The sequence below is a fragment of the Papio anubis genome, chromosome 13, assembly GCF_008728515.1.
Source record: "Papio anubis isolate 15944 chromosome 13, Panubis1.0, whole genome shotgun sequence".
In the NCBI taxonomy this organism is placed as follows: Eukaryota; Metazoa; Chordata; class Mammalia; order Primates; family Cercopithecidae; genus Papio; species Papio anubis.
This window is the reverse complement of record NC_044988.1, coordinates 52,334,932-52,347,759: the sequence shown is the minus strand read 5'-3', so window position 1 is coordinate 52,347,759 and position 12,828 is coordinate 52,334,932. Positions and strand designations below refer to the sequence as shown.

The following is a 12,828-nucleotide window of genomic DNA, read 5'->3' as shown; positions in this document are numbered from 1 at the left end:
CCCGTAGAAAGAAACATTCCCAAGACGCGCAGTTTCTGTGTCTCACAGAAAGGGACAGAAAACACTGTGTCAAGCTTTGCAAATCTTAATTTGAGGGCTGCTCGTCTCTGTCCATGGTGCTAATTCTTGCCTCTCTCTCTTGCATGGTTGCCATGGTATAAATTCACACTGGTGTCAATTTTCACAACTTTCCCCCCCTTACAGTGGAAGGCAAGTCCACATACTACTTTAAGAAGAATAAAAGAGTAATCAGCAAGGTATATGATATCTGTATTTCTCATGCAGACATTAAACTATCACATGTCCAATATTATGAACCACAACCCCCTACTCCACCAAACTAACACATAATATTTTTATTCACCCAAGAAGGTTTACTGTTGGAAATTACTGCCTTAAGCCAAACATTTAAGCTCATTTTAATAGTTTAACTTCTTTGTTTACTTAAAAAACGTTACAAGTAGTTTATAGTAACCTTTATTATAAAATGTAAAATCACTCCCTCCTTTGCCCCCAGGACCTCTAGTGTAAGGGAGTTATTTATCCTAAAAGACATTTTCCACAACAGCTTTGCATATTCTTGTGAATAAATGTTCTTTTATATAGAAACTTTAGTAAAAGAATCAAATTCATTACTTTTTCAGTTTTGAGAACAATTCTTTTGCAACTTTATCCACCTCACACTTTTGCTCCAAGTTCGCAGTCACTCCCTTCATCTCTGCCTTTTCTGCTGCAATTCAAAATAATGCCAGAAACTTGGAAGAGATGTCAGAGTTCATATGACTTAATCATATTCAAATGTCTTTTAAATATTTTCTAATGCAAATTCAGATGTGGATAATTATTTTACCAAACTGAGTGAAAAGGGGTTGATTGCATTTTTTGCTTATTCTTAAGTGAGATGTTTGCACATAGCCTTCATTAATTAATCACAGGATAGTATGTATTTGTTAATGTTTCAAGCTATGAGACATGAATTTCAAAGTGAAGTCTACATCCAGATATCACTTGTTTTAAAGTGGCTGTAATCAATATTTTTTATTCTTAAAAGTTGAAAAAGTACATGTTACTTATAATACATCTATCCATTTAAAAGTTTTAAAATGTAAAAACATCTGTTTTAATGAGGAGGTAAAATAGTATTTTAAGATACTTTCACTTTTTAAATTAACTCCCTTTTACCTACATAAAAACACAACATGTTAGGGATGACAATACTTTGAATAATATTTTGTCACTCTTCCTGAACTGAAAAAAACCCATAAATACTGAATCTACAGAATTTAGCATTTTGCATTTGAATGAACAAGTTTACTGTTTTCCATGTAATTTCTTTACATAATACACATGCTAGATTTTTATTACTCCATGTCACTCCCAGCTTTCCACACCTGTCCTATCATTTTGGGTTATCTACAGATAGATATCATACTTATCTACAAATCTTTTTTGTGGATATAAACATGCACCCAAAAAAAGTATTAGTTTCCACCTAGTTAGAAGGCACTTACATAATTATAGTGGTGAAGATTTACTTCAATGTACTGAAATTGTATGGGCATATGCAGCTAATTCAATATTAACTTAAGAGTATGTTAAGAAGGAGGAAAGACAATTCACTTCATAGGTAAGTCTGATTAAATCAAACAGTATTATACTTTCCCCAAATTTTATTCATTTAAAGGTTATTTCTCTGTAGAGAGCTGGGAACAAGGGGAGGGTTGAAGGAAGATGACTACAAACCCAGTCTTCTGTTATTCATACATCTATTCTAGATGGGGTGCAGTCTTTCTGTCTTTTCCCCCTTGACTCCATTTCTTCAAAGTTCTTTTCTTCTTGCTATGAGTTTCATCCAGATCTAAAGAATAGTTTTAAGTTGAAATTAAGACTCCAGAGGTTGTTATATAAAAAGTGGGGGTAGAGGTTAAGGCATGATTTTATAAACGCTAATTATAAGATGGCATAGATTCAGGCCTTCATTCTCAACCCCCAGTTATTGTCATGCAAAGTAATAGAACTCGTATATTGTTATACAGGCTACACGGGAGATAAACAGGTCTGTTTTTCACCATTAATCATTTATCAACACTTAAGGACACTCTCAAAGAACACTGATTTACAGTATTCCTCACTTCCAAGTCATTTTGCTTTGGGATCATCTGTCCCATTCCCCTCCAGGACACCCCATCCTTTTGCAATCTGTAACTCTTACCTGTGTCTTCTTTTTCTGGCATTCTCAAAGATAGTGACTAGTTGTAAATATGTAAAGGAATCCCTTTCAAAAAGGCATGTGCCTCTGGAGAAGATACATTACATTGTTTGTGTAAGAATGGTAAGAACTGTCTAGGAAGTTGGTGCTATCTTTCAAGATTGAAAGGAGAAATTCTGGCTGGAAAAGAACGTAGGTCAAATGAATATTGTGTCTACTTACACATCCAGACGATCCTGAGGACCTCACTTTCACTTAGAGGAAGAAACAGTTATCATGCATAAAACTGTATTCGTTCTCCTGAATGCTGTTAAAATATGGAGTTGTAATAAAGTAGTCTTCCTCTATGAAGCAGACACATTGACAGCACTTGGTCTTCTGGTTAAACTTCTTAAATCCTCACAGAAAGAGCCCTGATAAAGGTTCGACTATCTTTGCTGTCAGCAATACATGTGTAGCCCAAGGACTGTACCTGTCTGCAAATGCAGAGGAGTGGCTTGTTGCGGTTTTATATACAGCTGCTCTTTTTGAGAGCCATTGACACCTCGAAGTGAAGGACCTTAGCTCTACTCAGTACCTCTTTTTCTGGATAGGATATTTATCCTTCACTTTTCTATTCTAACATGAAGTGAAAACTAATTCAAACCGTGCAGCTTTATTTGAGAGCATTTCTGACTTCATCCTTATCTTAAAAGGATGCTTTAAAAAGGGTTTGATGGGGTCACATAAATCTGAAATATGCATATATTAAAATAAAGACATACGATTACCTAACATCTAATACAAAATACAGTACTGAACACAAATTGAAAAAAGGCATGCGGGCAAGTAATGGATGTACATTCATCCCTTTCACTCAGATCAAAAAGAGGGAGCTCTCAATGACTCATACATACCGGACAGGGAGTTAAATGTTATAAAGAAATATGCCATAGATGCAGCAATGATGGCAAAGGAAATGAATCTTTCTGAAGCAGAAAGATTTAAGAGGAAAGGAGATCGTGCCATATCGCAAACTCTGATAGTACAGTTCCAACCCTCCCACGTTGCTCTCTCCACATTTCTTTTCGCTTCTTGCATTTCCCTTCGCCGCCAGTGTTGAGTGTACCTCCCCGCACAACTTACCTTGAAACGGGACTCCATTGAGCTCTCGAGAGTGACACAAACCCATAGCCAATCGTCTCACGCGGCCCCGCCTGGTCGGCCTCAATGGAAACGTCTGGGCCAATCAGGATCCTGGGGCGATGAGCAAGTTACGTTGTGGCGCGATTCGGCGTATACTTCCGCGCGTGCTGCCCGGGATAGGAGCCTGGCAGAGCAGCTGCACACACGGCAGTGCGGAGGCAGAGAAGGGGTTGGTGATACGGTGCTATAAATCTGTGGTCCAGTCCACCTCCCTTTTAAGACGTCCTCCCCCCTATTTCTGTTCTCAGTTAGAGATGCAGCAGCTTACTCCTGTAGCGACCTACTAAAAAGCAACAAGGAGAAAGACATCGTCTTTTTGAAAAAACGTTCTTTCGTCTCTTTTCTTTGTTCCTTGGTTTGTTTTTCTTGCCCCTTTTTGTTTAGTTGAACGGCAATAGGAGGGCAGTCTCTCCGTCTTTTTAAACTCTTTTTTAAGTTTCCCCTCCCCTTTCATATATTTTTTTTCGCCATTTCTTTTAGCATTGGACTTTGGGGTCGAAAGCATTTCTTTTTATTTGCTTCTTTTAAGCCGAGCACAGTTTAGGTTTCGTGCTGTCTTAAGAGAACTATCCAGCAGCTTCTTGCTCATCCTTATTGGGAGAACTGCACCGTTACTTTAAAAACACATACACACAAAAACCTTAAGGGAGAAAGGTAAGTTTCGGTTTGGTTTCTTTAATCATTAGTTGCAGCGATGCGCTGGCAAACCCAGAAAACCTGTAAGTGAGCGGAATACAGAATATGAAGTTAATTGCACATGTTTGTCTCATTTCAAAGCTACTGTTCTGCTTTTTTAATTTTAAAGAGCTAGACTAAAAGACGGTGGACGCATGCTTAGCGTACTGAATATTCGCAAATGTCCATGGCAGAAACTTCAGTGGCAAATGTGGCCAGGGGGGAGCAGGGGTACAATGGGAGGTTAGATGTGGAGTGAGCTTCAGCATTGAGATTGGAAGTTCATTTCGTGGGAAGAGAGGGATAACTTGGGTGTTGGGGATGCATGCCTCTACTTTCGCTCAGCAACCGAAGAACCGGAGAGGCTTTAGAATCATTAAGGGGAATCAGAAGCCTGGACTGGCAGATTAGACCAGCGAAAACCATAGGCTTAATTGCATTAACCAGATAGCATGTGCTGGGGAGATGGGATTGCCAGATGGAATTTAGATGCTGCACCAGGCAGTGAGTTTTAGTTGACTGAAAAAGTACATGCCGCCTGAGGGCTGGGGCTGGGGCTGGGCTGAGGCTAGGGTTGTTAGAAGCTGTCAAAACTCATCATTGTATGCGGGCTCTGATTCAGGGACTTCAATTGTCATAATTCAGTTTTAAAAGAAGATAGCCAGTTTGGGGCTGAATTCTTAAGCCTGTACCGGATATGAGATTCCCTTTGTTCGAAAAGCGTAAATAAGATCCTTGGAGCTGTGTCTGTGAAGTGGCGGCTGCTTGGGAGCCTCGCTGTGCTGGGCTCTGGGAAGTGGATTCCAAGCCCTGTCCTTGGTCCTACGCGGCTGACTTCGCCTTTGGGGCGAGGGGGAACCCCTTTGCAGCCGCGAGTCTTCGCAGCCACCATAGGAGCCAACTCGGCTACGTAGCCCTTACCCCCTCCTTATCGCCCCCCCGCCTTCCTCGAATAGCTATTGTTAAATTGACGCCAGGAGAAAGATGGTTGGGGATGAGAAGCTGAGCAGATAGGCACACGCTTCATTTTAACTTTTGTGATTTCTCAGGGTTTAGGAGAAACCAGTTGGCTTTCTACTGCCAAAGAGAGGATCCAGGGTAGATGTGGGAAAGGGGGAGGATGCTCGTGGGGCGGGGAGGGCGGAAGGGGTGGTGGTGGTGGAACGAGGTGCTGGCTTTGCCTAACAGAAGTTTAAATTATTGGCACGAGGGTGTGTGGGTGAGTGTGTGTGCGTGAGAGCGCTCATGTGGTGCTCCGGAGGCAGAGGATGGGGAAAAGCTACAAAGCCGGCTGGGGTTAACGTCTCCTTGCTCCTCACCCCACCCATTCTCCCGGCTGGGAAAGACAGCGCACCGTCAGCCTCCCGGACTCGACTCTGCGAAGGGCGGTGGGGGCTAGGGATGGCAAGGTGGCAGTGCCCACCACTGGAGCTCCGCGGCGGACGAGACCTCGCGTGGCCATTGTTGCTTAATTTATGCCCAGCACGTTGCTACGTACCCACCTATTTCACGTCTGTACAGAATTAATACGAGAGCTATACAACTGTGACAAATTGGAGGTTGGATACGTTCCCCGTTTCCCATTTTCAAGTACCGGTTAGCAAAACTGATGGCGAGACTGGGTATTTTCTCTCGTAATTACCAGCTGCAGGTCTGGTTTTATTATGGCGAGGGTGAGAGAAATAGGCAACCATTTAGTATTTACTCTTAACACTGCTGGACAGGGATGTAGGTCTCTGTACTTTCTCCCCGAAATGCACGGATTCTGTCCCCTGCCCTTCTCATGTACAAACACTCCAGTTGGTTAAGATTCTAAACCTTCAGCCTTTCTCCGCACCCCTATTTATTATACCCATCCTCTGGGGGGTGGGAAGGAGATTAATGTTTTATTTCCCAGGCCTACACTATTAACTGCAACCTATAAAACGTAGGCTTAAAATGAAAATTTTTAGAAAGTTACACAGCAGACAATAGTAACTGAAGAAATTATTTTCCAAGTTGACTATGAGTTTCTAAAGGTCAGAAAAAGGCTGTTCGTATTTTGGGGAACAGAAGGGTAGGAAATGTGTTTGGGCCTTAAGACTTCCTGGTAAAATGGCTTCTTAAATGGGACATCTGAAAGATTTGTCAAAATGAACAGATAAGTCCGCAAAAAAATATGTTGAGAGTTTCAAAGTTGCTATGGGGTTAACATTTTATTTTTTAACTCTTGCCCTTTCTTATTGCTGTCATTGCCTGAGTGTGTCTTACAGCAGGCACTTCTTCCCCATTCCCTCTTTTAACCAAGTGCTTGGGCACCCCGCTTCATAAAGCCTAACCTGTTCTGGAGCTATTCACAAAAACCGCTATGGTTGTAGGCAGAAGTGGTTTGGAAGACTTGGGGAACTCTTTTGAGAGCTCTCCCATAATTTAGTCAGCGTCAGGAAGTAGGGCGTAGGGCATTCTAAGAGTTTTAGGTTTGGATGGACAAATTAAGTAGGCCCATTTTCGCCTAACGTTTTGGAAATAGGCATTTTTAGCAATCCCGCGTGCCTGGGATGGGAATATTATAATTAACCATTTACCGAGAGGTCAAAGAGGCGCAGGCGCTTTGAGCCGTTTTCCCAGGAACCCACACAAAGTCAATTAAGGTCATTTAATTGCAAATCGCATTTGGGGTGACACAGAAGTGCTGATATAGAATCAATGAGCTGTATCCGGTGTCCCCAGACTGGGTCCCACAAATTGAGGGATGGCCTGTCTCGCTTTTGACCTTGGTTGAGTTCCCTACTCTCACTATGCTGATTAGACTTCGCCCAAGAGGGCAAATTTGCCTCTCCCACCCCCGCCCTGGGTTAGACGAGTCCCCTCCCTTCCCCCCCACCCCGCTCCGCCCGTCGCATGGGGGCGGGGAGCGCTGGACGCCCTTAGCGGACCTTGCTGCATCAAACCCGCATCATGCCCTTGAAGCTGTAACCTCAGTCACGTTCTTGCGGCGACTCGGTCGCCCACTGCTTGGTTCCTTTCTCTTACCTCCTACAATTTCAGGTAGGTATGACAAGTGATTTTTTTAAAGTAGTATTTTAGGAGAAGGGCTAAAACCGATGCCTTTGCAATGAAAAAAAAAATCCCAACTACAGGTGCTCTCGTAATTAAGCGGCCGAGCAGGTGTAAAAACGTGCTCCAGCCGCGTGGCTCCGGGTTCGGTTTTGACTTCCAGCCGTGGGGCCGGGTCTGAGGACAGGCACAGGTTTTTCTGGGGAAAAGGGATTGAGCTTGGCGAGGGGGCGGGCTGAGGCGAGGCAGCGATGGGACGCCCCCTCGGTGAAGAGTTGGCCATTTCGGGTCTTGCGTGGGGGGGCGTTAGAAGGATGCGGCTAGCGGCAAGCGTTTTCATAGCCGAGTGCAGGATTTCCTACTTTGCGTTTGAAGCAGAGTATAGCACCCCGCACAGGTACTCTGGGCTTAAACGTCAGGTTCCCTCTAGAGAGGCAGGGAGGGGCAGCAGGGGCTAAGCCTTTATTTTCTTTCGAGGGACAGGACCTCTTGGCTGCGAAGTAGGGGGAAAAAGAGACTTTTAGGGACACACATATGTGTGTATACTTATATATATTTATAAATACATTTATGAACACATAAAGTAACCCCCATGTTAGCTGCTCTGACTCCCCGTTAGCGCCCCGGGCCTCGGGGTTTGCAAACTTGCACCTGGAATCGGCCTCCTCTGGGCGCTCAACGCTCTCCACCGAGTCCAGGGAAACCTTGTCGGGGAAGCCTGGTGAGATTCGGAAGCCCGGAGGGACGGAGCTGAGCTGCTGAAGCCCGGCGTCTCCCTGCAGGCACGGACCCGCGGGGCGGTCGGGCAGGGCACGCGCCGGCGGCGGCCGCGGCGCCGCGAACTCGCCGCCGGCCCCGCCTCCTGGCGCTCTTCCAAGCAAGCCCCTCCTTCCCGCCGCGCTACAAACGGCGGGACCGCGGCGCCCGGGCGTCACTGAGGCAGCAGCCGGCCGGGTGAGGAGGGCGGTCGCCGGCGCGGCGCGGGTGGGGCGGGGGTTCCGCCGGCTTTCAGTCCCCCTTCCCGCCGCCGCCACCGCCTCTCCGCGGAGCTCGCCCAGAGCGACTCCTCCGCGGCTGTGCTGACGGCCAGCGGCACGAGCTGTAGTAGCTGCAGCTTCGAGTCACAGCAGGCAAGTGCGGGGGGCGTGGGGGCGTGGGGGCGGGGACGGCGCCCGCGCCTTGCCCCTGGTTCATTTTGGACGCCGAGGCTAAGGTCTGTGCGCGCCCCCGCTGCGCCTAGTGGGGTGGGGGTGGTGTGCCCTCGTCCGAGCTCTGGGCGGGAACATTGGTGGGGGCGGCGGAGGTTGTGCCCGCGAAGTTCCTAGAGCTCAGCCCCTTGCGGCGGGAGTGTAGAGAATTGGGCGCCTCGGGGGGTGGCACCGCCCCTCCCGTGGGCGCAAGCAGGTTGGGGGCGGCGGGAGCCGAGCGGGGCCAGTCGCGCCTGGCAGCGTGCACGGGCGTGGACGTACCCGGGTGCGGCCGCGTGTAGCGCGAGAAGGAAACTGCTGGGACGCAGGTGAGTGTATTGGAGGGAAAGTGGGGGAGGGGACTTTTCTAGAAAAAGGGCAGGATTCCTGTGTTGGACTGGCAACCCCGCCTTGCGGGAGGATGTGTGCACTGGCTTCTCCTGCGGAACACGCCGGGGTGGTGTCTAGTGTGTGCCCACTTGCTACGGCGCTTCCGCGCGTGCGGTCCTTGGAGCTCTCGGGGCGTTTGGAGACTTGCACTGGCCGCGCTGTGTGCGGAGGTGGTATAGGGCCGCGGGCGCACTGAGCAGGAGCAGTGATGATCATCTTGTGCGTGTTAGGTGAGGCCCGTCTCAGCCGCGCGAGGTCGCAGCTCGCGGTCACATCTTGGGTTTGCGCGCGAGGCGTGCGCTGCACGGGAAGCGCGGGCGCTCTGCCGGGCGAGGCCGGCTCTGTGATTTCAGTTCGCCTGCCGTGGTTGCGGCGGCTGCTCCTCTAGCTTGGCCGAGTGGGCCCGCCTGCGGCGTCTCGGGTGCACGGACGTGTGTGCGTGCACTGGTGAGACTGGGGCAGCCAGTGTCGGTTCACTGGCAGGTGCTCCTCCAGTGGCCGTGACAATGCCCAGCCAGCAGAGTCTTTCTCACGGCATTTCCTTAAAAGCCTACTTGTTATCCTTGAGGGCCAGAGCGTAAAACCATGCCTCTAGATGCGAGCTATGAGCATGGAATTGTAGCTGTCCAGATGGTCATTTAGAATTGTGTGCATTTTTAAAGACCGTCTTTACGACAAAGATTTTCAAGTCCTGTCGTCTCCACATTTTCTGAAAACGTGGGAAAAGGAGGATTTGCTACGAGTTGTCCACTCTCCTTTATTCCCTCCCTCCAAGAACGGTTCTTTGCGGTGCCCAAATGTAATACCTTCAACAAGGGCAAAAGCGCTTTTAAAACTTAATTTTCTAGTGGCCCTATTCCTAATAATTCTTCATAAAAATTTAGCCTGGCCTCAAAACTTACGGCAAATCAGTCCATTTAAAACCATTCGAATATCAATTGGTGTGTAATGTCCCCATTCCCTCAAGTAAAATCTGTTTGTTTGAAATATTGTTTTGTTGCCCTTGAAGAGTTTTCTCAAAAGTCGTTTCGCCACAGGCGCTTGAATTTCTCATTTCTTGTGGAAGCTGACTTGGAGTCTCCATTTTGGTGAGCGGGTGGAAAAGCTGTCCTGGATCTACCTTGTCTTAGGAACCTTAGGGTATATCAATGGTGACTGTATTGCTGAGTGGACCCGAATGTTACTGCATTTGTGGTCAGGTCCTTAATAGGAGGTTTGTTGGGATGTTAACACTGTGAAGGTTGTGGGAAGGATATAGTTGGGGGGAGGTTCGCTTGCAGTTTTAAACTATGGGGAGAGAAAGAAGAGGAAGAAAACATCTGGAAGATAAAGGCCAGAATGGGGTAGGAAAAATTAGAATATGAAGGAACACATTACATTAAATTTTCTGTGATTCCTCTTTTGTAATTTTATCTTTTTGAGAGAGTATTTTTATTTTTGTGCGATTAAATCTGGCCCCTTGTTGCCTGTTATTCGGGTAACTTTATGCTGCCACCTTTCGCGGAGTTAGTTTTTTTTTCTTCTTCCCTTCAAAGACAAGTTTAGGTGTGTAAGCCCCTCCCTCTTCCTTGTCTTAGGTGTTTTCTTTCTTGTGTAGTGTCGTCTTTCAGGAACAATCAAGTCAGCTGTATTCAGTGCACACACTCTTTCCCTGTGGTTCAAGGGAATTTTAGTTTTAGGGTATGCTCCTTGTTTAGAACAAATACCCAGTGCTGGTCAGTGTCTGCCACTCTACCTGTTACTTACTGTGGAACCTTTTTTCTTTTCTAGGCCTAAGATGTGTTTTTATAGATCCTCTCTGATTTAGTTTTTTTGGTTGATTTGTTCTGGTTACCGCCTCTTCACAAGAGAAAAACAAAGCACTTCTGTCCCAGTTTCAGTGGTCTTAGTTAAGACTCAGCTCCTGGTCGGTTAAGGGAGAATGATGCTGTAAGTGTCAGTACCATCACTCCTTGAACCAACCTTTTGGTTATCTGTCCACAGACAGATGCTGCTGGCGGAATCCTTGTAACCAAGCGCTCATGGCTCTTCCAGCCTTTCCTGCTTATCTTTTAAAAATAATGCGCCTCCCCTCCTGCCACCCCACTTCTATTCTAGAAGCAAGTCTTAGGTTCTCTTGAAGGACACAATAAAACCTTCCAGAATATCCTGACCTCTAAGCTGGTATCAACCTTTTCCTCTTTCTTTGCTGAAAGACCCGTTTTTTTTGTTGTTGTTGTTGTTGTTGTTGTTGTTTTTTTTTTTTTTAAAAAACAAACCTGTGACGCTTTTCAGGCATTAGCATGGCACAAGAGTACCACAGTGGCAAATTAGCCTTCATGTTCTTTTTCCCCAAAGGACTAGATACTCTGAAATAGCTTCTTAAGCTTCTTACCAAGACTGACTTTACCATTCACCTTTTTGATAGCTTGTCTGCATGGTAGCATCAGTTTTTTCGCTCCCATTTGATGTCTTATTAAATCTATCATATCATCACATTCTTATTACCACCTTTATCACTCATAATATTTGGAATTGAGAGAGGCTAGAATCTATGGTACTTAGCTTGGTTACTTTTTTGTTGACATTTTAAGGGGGCCGGATAGGTGAGGTGGTATTAGGTCCGGATGGTGTGCCACCCTGTGGAAAACCTGCCCATAGCAGTCTACCCCTGGCTCTTTGTTTCTTGGCTACTCAGCTGGACAAGTCAAAAATTATTGTAAGCTACCACATTTGAGTGTGTGTGTGGGAAGGTTAATTTTTTATTTATTTATTTTTTTGCCATGGGTACTTAGTTATAGGCAGGACTGCTTTTCCAGCTTGTAACCGGTATGGTTGCACATCCTCCCCAATCTTGAAATTCTTAAGAATTTTTGTGCAAGGTTACCCTGCATTTTCATTTTGCACTGGGATGCACAGATTACGTAGCTTTTCCTGGTTAGATGCTTTCCCGCTTTTTAGTATTTAGCTGTCAGTATGGCTGCTTTGTTGATATATTATAGAACTGTTTGAAGGCTTTATGTCTAGTGATGCCACACCTGACTGTCAAATTCACTATGGAGGACATAAAATGCATACAATTTTTTCTTGCTTTGGCCATTTTTATTTTCGAGATGTAGAAATCTTCACCAATATGGTTATGCACGGAGCCGACATATTGTAGTTCAGTGCCAAATCCACACTTTTGTATGTTCTAATTTGGGAAGAACATTTATTGTATATTTATTTGGTTCAGGAAACTAGATGGTTTATAGTGCTAGTTAATTATTTCAGGATTTCAAATAATGTAAATTTGCCAAGTGGAAACAGAAGACACTTAAGCTTAAAAGGCAGTGCTTATTTTAAGGCTTTTACATATTAAAAGGTACTTTTTTTTTTTTTTATAGCTTTAAATGATAACTTTTGGAGCCTGAAAAAAGTCGAAGTTTGCGTAATAAAATCCTAGATTTTTATGGAATACTTAGGATATTTTTCACTAGTAAATTTAACTGATTTAGCTTTCAGCTTGTGTGATGTGTATCGTAAGTTTCATTTTAGTAAGGTCACTAGAATAATTTTTTATTTCAAGGGAAGATTTTCTGTATCTCTAGGCTTGTATTCCATTGTGTAAAACAAAACAAAAGGTAACTCTTGTGTGAGCAACGCTGTGCTAAATGCTTTCTCATAGACATCTTCCGCTTTAATATCAGTGCTGCTAACTTTCTAGAGATTGGTCTTAATAAAAATACCTATTTTTGCAAGGAGTGTTATTTTCTCAGAGCTTTGAATTAGGCTTTCTGTGCGCCAATTGAATTGATATTCTTAATGACATGTTAGCTTTTTGAATATTGCTGAATAGTTTCATGTGATAACAGATATAGGTTTTCATTGTAAGAAATCTTTATGAAGAGAAGGATAGGAGCTTTGAGGAGTAAAATAGTTAAAATAACCCAGAAAGTCGTAAGAATAGGTGGAATGGGGAGAAAACTAAACCAGTTTATAGAATGCCTTACAGTGTCTTTTTTTTTAAACTTGCAGTTTCTTAGTATATATTTATATTACTGGTTTCCATGACATCAGTTTCTGAATGAAAATGAATAGCAGATAAGGTCTGACATGCAAAGTCCCCTTTCCCACTTTTAAAAATGTATTTTAAAAAGCTTGACAAATTTAAAATTATACTTATTG

At 44.8% G+C, this 12,828-nt stretch overlaps 1 protein-coding gene and 1 long non-coding RNA gene across 20 annotated transcripts in view; one reads left to right on the top strand and one right to left on the bottom strand.

The window, feature by feature from the left end:
• Positions 1–306: 306 nt before the first annotated feature.
• On the bottom strand, positions 307–5,508 carry LOC110741407. Its single transcript, XR_002517555.2, has 3 exons — positions 5,424–5,508; positions 3,335–4,111; positions 307–1,858 (listed from the first exon to the last, which is right to left on the bottom strand). It is a non-coding gene; the product is annotated as an uncharacterized LOC110741407 (long non-coding RNA).
• ELAVL2 (ELAV like RNA binding protein 2) overlaps positions 3,612–12,828 on the top strand; it is a 135,171-nt gene continuing 125,954 nt past the window's right edge. For 8 of the 19 annotated variants that reach the window (XM_021927469.2, XM_003911638.5, XM_009188676.4 and 5 more), the window contains exon 1: positions 3,612–4,048. The gene's annotated coding sequence lies outside the window, so the exon portion shown is untranslated. Of the gene's footprint in view, positions 4,049–8,368; positions 8,622–12,828 lie in introns of those variants that run through there. The other 11 variants (XM_017949817.2, XM_017949816.3, XM_017949815.3 and 8 more) reach the window with 4 other exon arrangements.